At 49.5% G+C, this 16,134-nt stretch overlaps 1 protein-coding gene across 4 annotated transcripts in view; it reads left to right on the top strand.

Annotated features, from left to right (window-relative positions):
* The window catches only part of BICRAL (BICRA like chromatin remodeling complex associated protein), a 215,157-nt gene that overhangs the window by 116,014 nt on the left and 83,009 nt on the right, over positions 1–16,134 (top strand). The window contains exon 1 of one of the 4 annotated variants that reach the window (XM_066249105.1): positions 10,161–10,179. The exons of the other annotated variants lie outside the window; for them this stretch is intronic. The gene's annotated coding sequence lies outside the window, so the exon portion shown is untranslated. Of the gene's footprint in view, positions 1–10,160; positions 10,180–16,134 lie in introns of those variants that run through there. 4 annotated transcript variants of the gene reach the window in all.

Consider the following 16,134-nt stretch of genomic DNA (forward strand, 5'->3'; position numbering starts at 1 on the left):
CTCACTTAAAAAAAAAGTGTGGGATTATAGAAATGATCCCATGGTTGTTGGCTTGAGCCCAAGGTCACTGGCTTGAAGCCCAAGGTTGCTGGCTTAAGCAAGGGGTCACTGGCTCAGCTTGAGCCCTGGAGTCAAGGCACGTCATGAGAAGCGATCAATAAACAACTAAGGTGATGCAACTACAAATTGATCCTTCCAATCTCTGTCCTTCTCTTTTACCTGAACTGGTCCCCTGCCTGTCTCTCTCTAAAAATATAATAATAGTAACAACAATAATTTTCCTTTTGTCCTAACAAGTGAATTCTCTAAGTTTCTTTCTTTTTTTTTTTTTTTTCATTTTTCCGAAGTTGGAAACGGGGAGGCAGTCAGACAGACTCCCGCATGCGCCTGACCAGGATCCACCTGGCACGCCCACCAGGGAGCGATGCTCTGCCCCTCTGGGGCATCGCTCTGTTGCATCTAGAGCCATTCTAGCGCCTGAGGCAGAGGCCACAGAGCCATCCTCAGCACCCAGGCCACCTTTGCTCCAGTGGAGCCTTGGCTGCAGGAGGGGAAGAGAAAGAGAGGAAGGAGAGGGGGAGGGGTGGAGAAGCAGATGGGCGCCTCTCCTGTGTGCTCTGGCCAGGAATCGAACCCGGGAATCCTGCACACCAGGCCGACGCTCTACCACTGAGCCAACTGGCCAGGGTCTCTAAGTTTCTTAACACACATTTTATTTTATTTATTTATTTTTTATTTTGGGGGGAAGGTAATTAGATTTATTCCCCCAGCTTTATTGACGTATAACTAATATGATGTTGTGTGAGTTTAAGATATACAACATGATGATTTTGTATATGTATATATTGTGAAATGATTACCAAGATAAGGTTAGTCAGCATATTTATCACTTCACCCGGTTACCTTTTTTCATGTGGTTAGACCTTTAAGATCTATTCTCTTAGCAACTTTCAAGTGTGCAATACAGTATTATTAATTATAGTGTCATGCTGTAAATTATATCCCCAAAACTTATTCCTCTGATGATGGAGGTTTGTACCCTTGGCTGCTTTCACCATTTCCCACATCCCCCAGCGCCCACAACCCCGACAACCACTAATCTCTCTGTTTCTATGAGTTTCATTTTAGCAACAGACTTTTTGTGTGTGTGTGTGTGTGGCAGAGAGAGAGTCAGAGAGAGGGACAGACAGACAGGAAGGGAGAGGGATGAGAAACATCAATTCTTTGTTATGGTTCCTTAGCTGTTCATTGATTGATTTCTCATATGTGGGGGTGGGGGTGGGGGTGGGGCTACAGCAGACTTGCTCAAGAGACCCCTTGCTCGAGCCAGTGACCTTGGGCTCAAGCTGGTGAGCCTTGCTCAAACCCGATGAGCCTGTGCTCAAGCTGGCGACCTTGGGGTCTCGAACCCAGGTCCTCCATGTCCCAGTCTGACGCTCTATCCACTGCGCCACCGCCTGGTCAGGCACAACAGACTTTTAAAAACTAATCTACATGTGCTGTATCCAGTTTCTCAACTGTCATTCCCTCTTTAATGTCTTATCACCGGGCTTCCCCCCTCCACTTTATTTGAAACTGAAACTGCTCTGTGGTCACCAGTCCCTCCTAACTTTCAAGCCCATTGCTGTTTGTAGCAGTAAGCTCTCACTTCTCCCTTCTCAAAGCCCAGCGCCCTGGTTCTGTCTTCGTTCTCTGTCCGTCCTTGATCACTGCTTCTCGTGTCCTTTGCAGACTTCTCTCTGTCCACCGTGAACACCTGTGTGGCCAGCCTTCTATCCGGGATCTCTACGTGTTCCTCTCACCTCCTTTGACAAGCAGGCCATCTCCCTGGGACCCAGGTCCTGTCCATCTGCTGAGTGACTCTTGAATCTCTGTCTCCTCCTTCACCTCTCTCCTGAGCCCAAACCTGAACTTCCATAACCTTTCTAGATGGTTCCATGTAATTATCTAGATAATTCCACATAACTGTGTATTGCCCATGTAATTATCTGCTATGTAAAACACCTAATATTTAAGATGGCTTAAAACAGGGATCGGGAACCTTTTTGGCTGAGAGAGCCATGAACGCCACATATTTTAAAATAATTCCGTGAGAGCCATACAACGACCCGTGTACGTTATGCATTATTCAATAAAAATTTGGTGTTGTCCCGGAGGACAGCTGTAATTGGCTCCAGCCACCCGCAACCATGAACATGAGCGGTAGGAGATGAATGGATTGTAATACATGAGAATATTTTATATTTTTAACATTATATTTTTTATTAAAGATTTGTCTGCGAGCCAGATGCAGCCATCAAAAGAGCCACATCTGGCTCGCGAGCCATAGGTTCCCAACCTCTGGCTTAAAAGGAAGTCCTTATTGCTCCAGTGTGTCCATAAGTTTCAGTTATTTATTGCTGTATAACAAACCATCGCAAACTTACCAACTTAAAACAGCAATAATTTATCACTTCTCATAATTCTGTGGACACAGCTAAGGCTATAGGCTCCAGACACCCCTAGGCCTCTTAAAGCTTGGGCTGGAATTGGTACAGTGTCACATGTAGACAAAGCCAGCCCAGATTCAAGAAGGGGAGAAACAGGCTCCACCTCTTGATAGGTAGGGTGGCAGGCACTTAAAGGGATGGCAGCGATTGCTGGCCGCCACCTTTGCAGACAATCCACGATGCCACGTGGCCATGGCTTTGCTCTTTTGTGGCATCGGCTCTGTGCCAGGCAATGACTGAGCATTTAGATGTATTACCTCGTTGGCTTCGCAACATCCCTGCAATGTAGGTACTAGTATCCCCATTTAAGAAATGAACTAAAGAGGTGAAGGTGACCTCCTTAGGACTGAAAGCTAGGGAGTGATGGGGCTAAGATCTGAGCCCAAGCTTTTAACCCTACCTGTCCAGTCATGGGGCCACATCCGCTCCTGACACCGGACCCAGTCTTCCTGCAGGAAGCCAGGCATGCACAGCGCCTCTTTCTCCCTCACAGGTCCACGCGGGCCGCAAATGCTGTTGTCGCTCTGTCTCTCAGGTCCGGACCCTCTCTCACGCCTTGTCCCCCTCTTCATCTTCTCGACACACCCGTCTGGTCCCCCTACCCTGGGGTTTCCCTGAGTCCCCCCAGTCCTGCATGTTTCAGCAACTTCTTGCTTTAAAATTCAAGCCCACTGTGTACACTTTCCTTAAAACTTCTGCCGGCTCCTGACTGTCTAACACCGTGCGGACTCCTCCGTGTGGGCACCGGGCTCTTTACAACCCACGTATCCGCGTACCTCTCCATCCTCATTTCTGCCATTGCTTTTACACCAGCCACACTGTGCTCGCACACTTCTGTTTGTTCACGCTGTGCTTATCTAGCCAGTGCCCCCTGTATGCTGGGCACCTGCCCGGGTGATGGAGGTGTACTGATGACCACACAGACAGGTCTCCTTCAGAGCGAACAGGCTAACTGAGGGATACAGGGACTGGGAGGTGTGATGGAACTGAGGACGAGGCAATCTATGAAGACAGTGATGCGTCATCAGACACAGATGAGGACAAGCTAATGGAGGGGAGTTTTGACAGTGATGAGGAGTTGTATGAATTTTATGATGAATAAAACGAGTTCAATAACTTGATGTAATACATTTTTTTTTTCAAATTACAGGCCCCAAATTTAAGGTGTGTTTTATACATGGGAATGTCTTATACACGGGGAACTACGGTAGTATATTCCGTGCACTGTTCTAGGTGCTGGAAATACAGCAGTGAATGAGACAGACAAAAGGTCTCTAGCTTTATGACCAGGAAGCAACAGAGCAACATAAGCAGCAAACCCAGACGAGGGAACAAAAAGGTGTTAGATGAGAAATGTCCTCAAACCTGGCTGCACGTTAGTATCCCGTGGGGGCTTTATTTGCAGCGTCCTGAGGGCCAGGCCTTCCCTGGGCAGTTCAACCAGGGTCTCTGGGAGTGGGGCCTTGGCATTAGTATTTGTTAAAGCTCCCCAGGTGGCTCTAACAGGTTGGTAAGCTACCGTGTCAGAGGAACGGAAGCACACTGAAGCTGGAAGTGGAGATCAGAGAGGAGGTTGGAGAGATGGGCAGAGGCCAGACCACCCAGGGTTTCATAAATCCCTTTCGGAAGTTTTGGCTTCATCTTGAAGGCCGTGGGAGCTACTGAAGGATTAAGTAGGATAATGATGAGATCAGATGATTCTTTCCCCCCACCCTCATTCGTTTTTTTCCTTTAACAAAGGATCAGTCTGGGTGCTCTGTGTGGAATGGATTCAGATGGAGCAAAAGTAAACTGATGTCAGTTTGGAGGCGGTTACGGGAGCCAAGGAGAAATGGTGGTGTTGAGCGACAGTGATGGGTGTGAGGATAGAGCAGGAAGGGGAAATGGTCTGAGATCTAGAGGGAAACTAGACAGGACTCGATGATTAGTCGGAAGCAAAGGATACAGGAAGGCAGAAAAAGCTATGGAAGGTTCTGGCTTGAGGAGCTGATCTTGGTGCCTGGGTAAGCGGGGAGGAGCAGGTGTGGAGAGAGCCTGGTGGGACCATTTGGGACCTACTGCTCACTCCCTTTTCTCCTGCCTGTGATCCTGTGCTTTATCTTCTCTACATGACTGGCCTCTTCCAAGTCCTGTTTTATACACCCCCTCTTCCGGGAAGCCTATCTGGATTCTTCCTTCTGTTAGCTCTGGGTGAGTGTTTATCAGCTTGTAACGACACTCTGCATTTACAGATAGATACCCGCTCTGCAGTTTGGGCTCCTGCACGTGTTTTATTCCATGCTGTGTGCTGACACAGTGCATGGTACACGGGAGGTACATAATGAATGCATGTTCAGTAGATGTGTTAGTGGATGAAGATGGGGCAGAAGCAAGACCTCTCTCCTTGGACTGTGATTAGAAGAGAATTGGGGCTTGCTCTCATTTCTAGGGTAAGGGACAGAAGGAGTCCAGGGACAGAAAGGAGAGTATCTGCTGAGCTAAGCAGGAAAGGCGCCAAGTTAAAGAGGTGCCTGTGGCCCTGGCCGGTTGGCTCAGCAGTAGAGCGTCGGCCTAGCGTGCGGAGGACCCGGGTTCGATTCCCAGCCAGGGCACACAGGAGAAGCGCCCATTTGCTTCTCCACCCCTCCGCCGCGCTTTCCTCTCTGTCTCTCTCTTCCCCTCCCGCAGCTGAGGCTCCATTGGAGCAAAGATGGCCCGGGCGCTGGGGATGGCTCTGTGGCCTCTGCCTCAGGCGCTAGAGTGGCTCTGGTCGCAACATGGCGACGCCCAGGATGGGCAGAGCATCGCCCCCTGGTGGGCAGAGCGTCGCCCCTGGTGGGCGTGCCGGGTGGATCCCGGTCGGGCGCATGCGGGAGTCTGTCTGACTGTCTCTCCCTGTTTCCAGCTTCAGAAAAATGAAAAAAAAAAAAAGGTGCCTGTGCTGTTGACTCTGCGATAGAGTGAGTTGTAGTCAGCTCTCTAAACTGTCATTTGAATAGAGTTTCAAATTCCTTTCATGTCAAAGGCACATAAATCTCTCAAAACTGTTCTGCATTCGTTCTTTCTTCTGTGTGTCTTCCTGGCAGTGAGATGTGGTGGTGGTGCAGTGGATGGAGCGTCAGACTGGGATGCGGAAGACCCAGGTTCAAGACCCCAGGTCGCCATCTTTTTTTTTTTTTTTTTTTTTGTATTTTTCTGAAGCTGGAAACGGAGAGAGACAGTCAGACAGACTCCCACATGCGCCCGACCGGGATCCACCCGGCACGCCCACTAGGGGGCGACGCTCTGCCCACCAGGGGGCGATGCTCTGCCCATCCGGGGCGTCTCTATGTTGCGACCAGAGCCACTCTAGCGCCTGAGGTAGAGGCCACAGAGCCATCCCCAGCCCCCGGGCCATCTTTGCTCCAATGGAGCCTTGGCTGCAGGAGGGGAAGAGAGAGAGAGAGAGGAAAGAGAGGGGGAGGGGAGGAGAAGCAGATGGGCGCTTCTCCTGTGTGCCCTGGCCGGGAATCGAACCCAGGACTTCTGCACGCCAGGCCAACGCTCTACCACTGAGCCAACCAGCCAGGGCCCCCAGGTCGCCATCATGAGCGCAGGCTCATCTGGTTTGAGCAAAGCTCATCAGCTTGGACCCAAGGTCGCTGGCTCGAGCAAGGGGTTACTCACTCTGCTGAAGGCCCGCATTCAAGGCACATATGAGAAAGCAATCAATGAATAACTAAGGTGTTGCAATGCAAAACTAGTGATTGATGCTTCTCATCTCTCTCTGTCCCTGTATCCCTCTCTCTGAATCTCTGTCTGTCTCTGTAAAAAAAAAAAAAAAGTGGACAGAGCTGAGTTTAAATTCTGATTACTCTCTGTGTGACATTGGGCATGATACTTAACCTTTCTGAGCTCAGTTTCTACCAACAGTAAAGTGGGGATAAAGAAATATATATATATATATATATATATATATATATATATATATATATATATATATATATTTCTCCTGGGACTGTTGTGATGCTGAATAAGTAAGGTGCGGGAAAGTACCAAGTACTGAGCCAGACCTGCGGCAGCCCCTCAACAATTAGCAGGCTTCCTTCTGACTTCCAGCCAGGCTCTTCATCCCTTTGTACTCCCAGCCCTCAAAGCGAGTGGGGGAGCCGGAGTTTGCTGCGTGCATTCTGACCTTCTAAGAAAGGGCCCTTTAGTAATTCTTCCGTGAACAGGTTTCTGGCCTTTCCCCGCAGTTCTGGGGGATACTTGGGCAGAACTGGCATATAAATAGTGCTGAAAAAAACAAACAAACCAACAAAAACTCCACAAAGAGTCCTATTAAGCCTGACCAGGCGGTGGCACAGTGTATAGAGCGTCAGACTGGGTCGCGGAGGACCCAGGTTCGAAACCCTGAGGTTGCCGGCTTGAGTGCGGGCTCATCTGGTTTGAGCAAGGGTCACCAGCTTGAGCCCAAGGTTGCTGGCTTGAGCAAGGGGTCACTCGGTCTGCTGTAGCCCCCTGGTCAAGGCACACATATGAAAAAGCAATCAATGAACAACCAAGGTGCTGCAATGAAGAATTGATGCTTCCTCATCTCTCTCCCTGTCTGTCTGACCCTCTCTCTCTCTGCCTCTGACACACACACACACACATACACACACACACACACACACACACACAAGAATCCTATTAAGACTGAACTGATCAAGCCCCTGAGGGATCCTTTAATACCAGGACAAAAACCAGCTTATACTAAAAGGAAAAAAGAAGGATGTGTACTGATTTATTTTTTAATGACTCTTGATTCGTTCAGTTTAAATAACTATTGTGAGATCATATCCCTTTTCTTCTCACTCTCTAAAGTATTTCTTCTATGAAAGCCCTTTTGTGAAATTTTCAATTTTGGGAACCACTGACCTAATCCTGCCTGACTTTGCAGATAAGAAAGTATAAAACAGTCATATGTTATATAATATGAATGGAATGTGCATATTTTCACAAATGCTAAGCTCCTTTGACTGTAGGCTCCTTGAGGGCTTTGGTCTCTGGTTGTGTCTACTATTTTTTTTTTTTAAGAGAGAGACAGGAAGTGAGAGAGAGAAGAGAGAAGGGGAGGAGAGAGATGAGAAGCATCAACTCATAGTTGCTTCACTTCAGTGTTGATCGACTGCTTCTTATATGTGCCTTGACCCCGGGGGCAGGCTCAAGCCGAGCCAGTGACCCCTTGCTCAAACCAACAACCTTGGGCTCAAGCCAGCAACCTTGGGATCATGTTGATGGTCCCTCACCCAAGCTAGCAGCCCTGTGCTCAAGCCAGCAAGCCCACCTTCAAGCTCACAAGCCCACGCTCCAGCTGGTGACCTCGGGCCCCCAAACCGGGATCTCAGCGTTCTGGGTCGATGGTCTATCCACTGTGCCGCCACTGGTCAAGCTACTGTTTTTTATACCCCATAATCCCAGCAGAGAAGGCTCACAATAATTATCTGTTGGGTCAATGAGTGAAATACTCAGCCCAGGGACTCTAGAATCCTAGTTTGTAATGATATTTGGCCTGTAAACTCCTTGAGGGACCCTCTGTTCTCTGTTGCCCAGTAGGGCTGATGTTCAGTGAGTGATTGAGCCCACAGGACACACAGAGATCAGGAAGGTCCAGCAAAAGATAATCCAAGAACCTGATGATAGCAGGAGCCACCAGGTACCTCTCTTTAAATATATATATATTGAATATATATATATATTGATTTTAGAGAGAGTGGAGAGAGAGAGAAGGGGGAGAAGTAGGAAGCATCAACTCATTGTAGTTGCTTCTCGTATGTGCCTTGACTGAGCAAGCCCAGGGTTTCGAATCAGCGACCTCAGTTTTCCAGGTTGACACTTTATCCACTGCGCCACCGTAGGTCAGGCTTATATTATCTCATTTAATTTGCCCAGTAACCTTGCCAGGAGGGTGATCATTTGAAGCAACAGCAGTTTTGAGATATTTTTAGGCCCTGGCCAGTTGGCTCAGTAGATAGAGCCTCAGCCTGTCATATGGATGTCCCCGGTTTGATTCCCAGTCAGGGCACACAGGAAAAGTGATTATCTGCTTCTCTCCCCCTCTCTTTCCCCCTTCTCTCTCTCTTCGCCTCCTACAGCCCGTGGCTCTATTGGTTCAAGCGTGACCCCAGGTGCTGAGACTAGCTCGGTTGGTCCTAGCCATAGGCCTCAGGTGCTAAAAAAAACCCCAAAACCTTGCTTGATTCAAGCATTGGCCCTAGACAGGGGTGGTTGCCTGGTGGATCCTGGTCACAGCACATGCGGAAGTCTTTCTCACTATTTCCCTTACTCTCACTTAAAAAAAGAAAGAAAGAAAGAAAAAGCACACCTAAATTTAAATTCTCAAACAGTTGTGAGTTTTAATACAGATGAGGGTTATCTTTTCTGCCCTAGTTTTTTTCTTCTTCAGTATAAGGGTAATAACGATGCACAGATTTTGAGATAATTTAACGTCTCTTGTAGCAATGCTCATTCATTGAGATCAGTGCTTTTAAAGCATCCTGGCATTTTCAAGTTAAATAAAAAGGGGTAAATTATTTCTCTGAACTCTTCTGCATAGTTTTAAGGTTTCTTCTTTAGGTAGGATTTTATTACCTGCTATGAGGTGCCACTTTTCTGTGAAATAGTATAGTATAAGCTCCGGGTTCCAAACCAGTAAGGTCATGAAACCTGTGTAGTGGATGACAGTCTGCCTTTGAAAACAAATGACAAAAGAAATAAAATAGGATATAAGGTGTCAGAGTGCATAGTGTGTTATAAATAAGTTCACACTAAATGATATTTTTCAATGTACATGACTTATAGAAGAAATATTTGGTCAAATATGATGGTCAGAAAAGTTTGGGCCCTGGCCGGTTGGCTCAGCGGTAGAGCGTCGGCCTGGCGTGCGGGGGACCCGGGTTCGATTCCTGGCCAGGGCACACAGGAGAAGCGCCCATTTGCTTCTCCACCCCTCCGCCGCGCTTTCCTCTCTGTCTCTCTCTTCCCCTCCCGCAGCTGAGGCTCCATTGGAGCAAAGATGGCCCGGGCGCTGGGGATGGCTCCTTGGCCTCTGCCCCAGGCGCTAGAGTGGCTCTGGTCGCAACATGGCGACGCCCGGAGGGGCAGAGCATCGCCCCCTGGTGGGCAGAGCGTCGCCCCTGGTGGGCGTGCCGGGTGGATCCCGGTCGGGCGCATGCGGGAGTCTGTCTGACTGTCTCTCCCTGTTTCCAGCTTCAAAAAAATGCAAAAAAAAAAAAAAAAGTTTGGAAAAATGGTTTGTGAGGGATGCCTTGCACTTTATGGTTCTTAGAAGTATTCATTGACGTGGGTAAAGGGGATGTCTTTTCTGTCATTATGACATGATAGCAATAAGGAAATATGGACCGTGAGCCAATTCTTGCAGAGTGTCAAGTGGGAACGTATTCATGCTGCAGACGCTTTCTCCTCCTTTTGTAAGAGTAATGAAAGTTGGCTTATAAAGAGTGCAAGATAGCGCCTTGGAGAGGGAGCAACGGTGCACACAGCTGAGGAACGTGCTGAGTTACAGGGGCTACAGTGGAAGGTGTGGTGGCTCTAATGCCGTGAGTTCTATTCCCCAGGAGGGATCCAGGGGTCCATGGCATGTGGCAATTTGAAGTTTGCTGAGACACAAATCTGAGCACATCCCAGGAGGCCAGGCCTGTGGGCGGGGACATGGTCATTTAACACATGAGTAAGCCACATTCATTGCTTTCCATCTGCATTTCAACACTGCGTTCAGTTTTTCTATTGTTTGTCCTAAGAACGCAACTCCCTGATAGTCAGAAAGAGCTTGTTTCCGTCTGAAGAATGACCGTGAAGTGAAGGGTGAAGCTGAAGCAAAGCTTGCGATGTGAGGATATGCTGAGAAGGGTAGGCCCTTGACACAGGCGTGACCCCCTGAGGAGCCAAAGCTGCCACGGCCACCCTGCGTTCTTCAGGTTGGCCAGGGCTGGCAGGGGTCTGCTTTAAACAGGTGTAACTTGCTTTGCTGCCTCTGTTAGAACCTGGGGGTGAGTACTGATTTGAAGCAGTATTCCTTTATCATACAGGTGGGGCAAAAGCAGGTTTACAATTGTTTGTATGGAAAATAATACAATAATAAATAATAACACAAGAATAAACTCTGTGTTTCGTGCACTCATAACTGTAAACCTTCTTTTGCTTCACTCTGTATAAACTCTGGAAGATAAAAACTTAGTTTGTAGCCTGACCAGGTGGTGGCGCAATGGATAGAGCATCGGACTGGCATGTGGAGGACCCAGGTTCAAGACCCGGAGGTTGCCAGCTTGAGCACAAGCTCATCTGGTTTGAGCAAGGCTCACCAACTTGAGCCCAAGGTCACTGGCTCGAGCAAGGGGTCACTCGGTCTGCTGTAGCCCCCCCCCCTTAAGGCACATATGAGAAATCAATCAATGAATAACTAAGGAACTGCAACGAAGAATTGATGTTTCTCATCTCTCTCCCTTCCTGTCTGTCCCTCTCACAAGAAAAAAAAAACTTAGTGTGTAGAAACTTTCATGCATGTTTAAAAAGAGAACACATGTATGTGTATTGTGTGTGTGGTTTTTTGGTTTATTTCTTTGCTTTTTCCAATACTTCTTGATCAATGCTTTAGGAATTACTATGTAAAATTCTGATATTATCTGAGTGGTTACACTCTTTTTTTTTTTTTGTATTTTTCTGAAGTTAGTAGCGGGGAGGCAGTCAGACTCCCACATGTGCCCAACTGGGATCCACCCAGCATGCCCACCAGGGGGCAATGCTCTGCTCATCTAGGGCGTTGCTCCATTGTAGCAGGAGTCATTCTAGCGCCTGAGGTGGAGGCTATAGAGCCATCCTCAGCGTTCAGGCCAACTTTGCTCCAGTGGAGCCTTGACTGTGGGAGGGGAAGAGAGAGATAGAGAGGAAGGAGAGGGGGAAGGGGGAGAAGCAGATGGGCATTTCTCCTGTGTGCCCTGACTGGGAATTGAACCCGGGACTTCTACACGCCTGGCCAATGCTCTACCACTGAGCCTACCAGCCAGGGCCTGAGTGGTTACACTCTTTAGGATGCTGTGTTGTGTGTCTGAGGTTTGCCCGGAGCTGAGGCCTTCCCACAAGTCTGAAGGGAGAAGATTCGGGGACAGAACAGGGATTGTCAGTGGACAAATCAGGGCCAGACTCTGCTTCTACCTTTGCTTATAGATGAGGACTCTTTTGAAAAAATTATAATAAAGTCACTTGTGGGTTGACTCACATGCTCTTCTTCTGAAACACTTAAACCGGGTGACTGGGGAGGAAAGGGGGCTCACCCCATCCCCACTCTGCAGTGGTGGTTGAACTGAAGTTAGCATTCTGTTAAGAGTCTGAAGCCATGCCTGACCAGGCGGTGGCGCAGTGGATAGAGCGTCGGACTGGGATGCGGAGGACCCAGGTTCGAGACCCCGAGGTCACTAGCTTGAGCATGGGCTCCTCTGGTTTGAGCAAAAAGCTCACCAGCTTGGACCCAAGGTCACCGGCTCGAGCAAGGGGTTACTATGTCTGCTGAAGGCCCTCAGTCAAGGCACATATGAGAAGGCAATCAATGAACAACTAAGGTGTTGCAATGTGCAACGAAAAACGAATGATTGATGCTTCTCATCTCTCCATTCCTGTCTGTCTGTTCCTGTCTGTCCCTCTCTGACTCTCTCTCTGTCTTTGTAAAAAAAAAAAAATTAAAAAAAAAGAAAGAAAGAAGAGTCTGAAAGTCTGAAGCCATCACCACAACTGTGGAACCGGGAGAAGGAGCAGCAGAGGAGGAGGCATGGCAGGATCAGGACAGGAGAAACTGAGCCTCACTTTTCATTTAAAAAGAAAGTGAGGCTGAGGCTCACCCACTCACGGCTGCACCACACAGGCCGCCAGGAGTGTAACTCTGCTCGCTCGGCTCTGCACACGCGGAGGCCAGGTGGGCCTGTCATTTGAACCATTCTGTCCGCGTAACACGCATCGTAGCTACCCCAACTGTCTATTGTCTATGATAGATTCAGTGGCCTGGGACCTCCAACACCAACCAGGTGCCTTGATACAGTAAACCTCCAGGAATGTTAGCTTGCTGTGTTCATGCACCATGCTGCAGCCGGCCCTGGGGTGAGGGGCGGTACCAAAATGCACAAAACATGCTGCTGTTTCCTTGAGGCTCATGGTCCAGGATGGAGACACCTGTGAGTCAGCCGACTGCAGTGTGCGTTAGTTATAAAGGAGGAAGGTCTATGGAAGCACAAAGGACTGAGGGAAGAGTGAGCAGGCAGATGGGGTCCCAGGGGAAGGGGGTGTCAGGCAATGGGGTGCACGTGAGCAGAGCTCGGAAGGCACCAGTTGTATTTTTTTTTATTTATTCATTTTTAGAGAGGAGAGAGAGAGGGCGAGAGACAGAGAGGGAGAGAGAGGAGAGAGAGAGAGAGAGAGAAGGGGGAGGAGCTAGAAGCATCAACTCCCATATGTGCCTTGACCAGGCAAGCCCAGGGTTTCGAACTGGCGACCTCAGCATTTCCAGGTCGACGCTTTATCCACTGCGCCACCACAGGTCAGGCGGCACCAGTTGTATTTGAGGAGCAAGAGTGGAGAGCCCAGGCCGGTTGGCTCAGCGGTACTGTGGATGTCCTGGGTTCAATTCCCACCCAGAACACACAGGATAAGCGCCCATCTGCTTCTCAACCTTCCCTCTCTCCTTCCTCTCTGTCTCTCCCTTTCCCTCCCACAGCCAAGGTTCCATTGGAGCAAAGATGGCCTGGGCACTGAGGAGGGCCTCTGCACAGGCGCTAGAATGGCTCCGGTTGTAATGGAGCAATGCCCCAAGATGGGCAGAGCATTGCCCCCTGATGGGCATGCTGGGTGGATCTGATCGGGCACATGCGCGAGTCTGTCTGTCCCACTCCACCCCACTTCTCACTTCGGGGAAAAAGAAAAAAAAAGAGTGGAGAATAGTCAGAAGGAGCGGGGTGGGGGGGGAGGAAGTTGGGGCTGCAGCCCCCCCATCATTCTGAAAGCCCCTGGGAGCCATCAAAGGGTTTCGAGCAGGTGGTCGGGTATCGGACTGGAGTTTTAGGAAGTGAAGTTAAAGAGAATGGGCTGGAGCAGGGAAGTGCTGTCAGGAAGCGGCTGCAGCGGTCCAGTCCATTGGATAAATGACAAGGCTTGACCGAGGGCAGTGGAAATGAAATGGAGGTTACTCAAGAATGATTTGTACTCAAAAGCCAATCTGTTAATTTATAATGGCCATGAACCTGTCCAACCACCAGGGTGATTAGGTCAGCTGGCCAGCGCACAACTTTTTAAATTGAAGTTCATTAATAATCAAAGGTTTACTGGGTGAGCATGGAGTTAAGGCAAAAGGAGTTGGGTGGTCTGAAGATCTTTTACTCCATCTATAATGGTTTTTGCATCACAGTAACAATAAAGCGTCGTCTGTGGCGAGTTACAGTTCTGTTCTCCGGAGAAATACTTGGCCTGCCACCGCAGGAAGGATTGCTCCCCTGGCCAGCGCTGGAAGGAGCTAGCTGGCAGCATACTGGTGTATTCCAGGATCTTTTGGTTGTAAGAAAAAGGAACTCACTCAGAGATGAGCAAGGAAAATGGGGAATAAATTATAAGGAAGGGGAACCTTCCAACCCAAACAGTAGAAAAGCAGCCAGGCTTCATTCATGGGGCTTAGAATACCTTCAGGGGCCTGAAGGCAGCCAGGCTTCATGGGGCTTAGAATACCTTCAGGGGCCTGAATGAAGGCAGCCAGGCTTCATGGGGCTTAGAATACCTTCAGGGGCCTGAATGAAGGCAGCCAGGCTTCATGGGGCTTAGAATACCTTCAGGGGCCTGAAGGCAGCCAGGCTTCATGGGGCTTAGAATACCTTCAGGGGCCTGAATGAAGGCAGCCAGGCTTCATGGGGCTTAGAATACCTTCAGGGGCCTGAATGAAGGCAGCCAGGCTTCATGGGGCTTAGAATACCTTCAGGGGCCTGAAGGCAGCCAGGCTTCATGGGGCTTAGAATACCTTCAGGGGCCTGAATGAAGGCAGCCAGGCTTCATGGGGCTTAGAATACCTTCAGGGGCCTGAATGAAGGCAGCCAGGCTTCATGGGGCTTAGAATACCTTCAGGGGCCTGAAGGCAGCCAGGCTTCATGGGGCTTAGAATACCTTCAGGGGCCTGAAGGCAGCCAGGCTTCATGGGGCTTAGAATACCTTCAGGGGCCTGAATGAAGGCAGCCAGGCTTCATGGGGCTTAGAATACCTTCAAGGGCCTGAAGGCAGCCAGGCTTCATGGGGCTTAGAATACCTTCAGGGGCCTGCCAGAGAGACAAGAGGATGCCCCAGTGAATACTGGTTGAGCAGGAAAGGTCAAGTGGGAAGGGAGACATAAGTGGGGGAGGGGAGGCTGAGGGTAGTTCCCAGGGTGGGGGATGGGGTACTTGCCAAAATGCTGTTCTGACTAAGCATGCTCAGTACAGGGTCCGACTACAGGTGCACAATGTAGGTAGAAGGTAATCATGGAAAAGTACCAGGTGCTGAATTGTGTCTTGACAAGGAGGCTGGGGCTACTGGTCTGGAGCAAGCCCTGGACCTGGACCACCTGCCACTCCCCAACCCCTATTGGTTTAACTACAGGCTGCAAGCGAGGTCCCACCCCCCCACCCCGAGGCAAGTGTCTGACCTGTGTCTGCCTCTAGCTCAGAGGGTACCTTCAAAGGTGACCCTTTGCCTCTCTGGACCCCAGTTGACCCCTCTCTAAAATCAGGGGTGAAATTAAGGACTCTTCAGCTTTGTCTGTCTGAATGTTTGGAGTGGAAGACAGGGCCACCCTTCTCACCCAGGGGTCCATGTGCTTGGGCCCGTGGAGACAGGACACCCTAGAATGTCCACAATTCACAATTGGGAGCCTCAAGCTTCCTGAAACTCCCTGTCAGTAGACCCCGGTAGAGTGACTCGGGCTGTTTCCAGGGCCTGTGAAAATGTACGGGGCCTGAAAATCTCACAAAAGGAAAGTTGCCTTAAAGAAAACGAATGAAGCCCTGGCCAGTTGGCTCAGCGGTAGAGCGTCGGCCTAGCATGCGGAGGACCCGGGTTCGATTCCCGGCCAGGGCACATAGGAGAAGCGCCCATTTGCTTCTCCACCCCTCCGCCGCACTTTCCTCTCTGTTTCTCTCTTCCCCTCCCGCAGCCAAGGCTCCATTAGAGCAAAGATGGCCCGGGCGCTGGGCATGGCTCTGTGGCCTCTGCCTCAGGCGCTGGAGTGGCTCTGGTGGCAATATGGCGACGCCCAGGATGGGCAGAGCATCGCCCCCTGGGGGGCAGAGCGTCGCCCCTGGTGGGCGTGCCGGGTGGATCCCGGTCGGGCGCATGCGGGAGTCTGTCTGACTGTCTCTCCCTGTTTCCAGCTTCAGAAAAATGAAAAAAAAAAAAAGAAAGAAAACGAATGAAGGTTTAAGTAAATGCCTCTATACATGTCAAGTTTATGAAATGTTAGATTCGTTCTTTGTAAAAACGTCAATCTGAAAATAATTTATAAATTAGATTTTTCTCTTTGTGTGAGAGGACTACAGGGGAGTCAGCCAGTGGTGAAGCAGATGAGTTTCTAGGGGCCAGAGAATTTAAAAGAAAAAAAAAAAAAGTCGCTTGCCTTCCCAGGTGGTGG

This window comes from Saccopteryx bilineata, chromosome 1 (assembly GCF_036850765.1).
Source record: "Saccopteryx bilineata isolate mSacBil1 chromosome 1, mSacBil1_pri_phased_curated, whole genome shotgun sequence".
In the NCBI taxonomy this organism is placed as follows: domain Eukaryota; kingdom Metazoa; phylum Chordata; class Mammalia; order Chiroptera; family Emballonuridae; genus Saccopteryx; species Saccopteryx bilineata.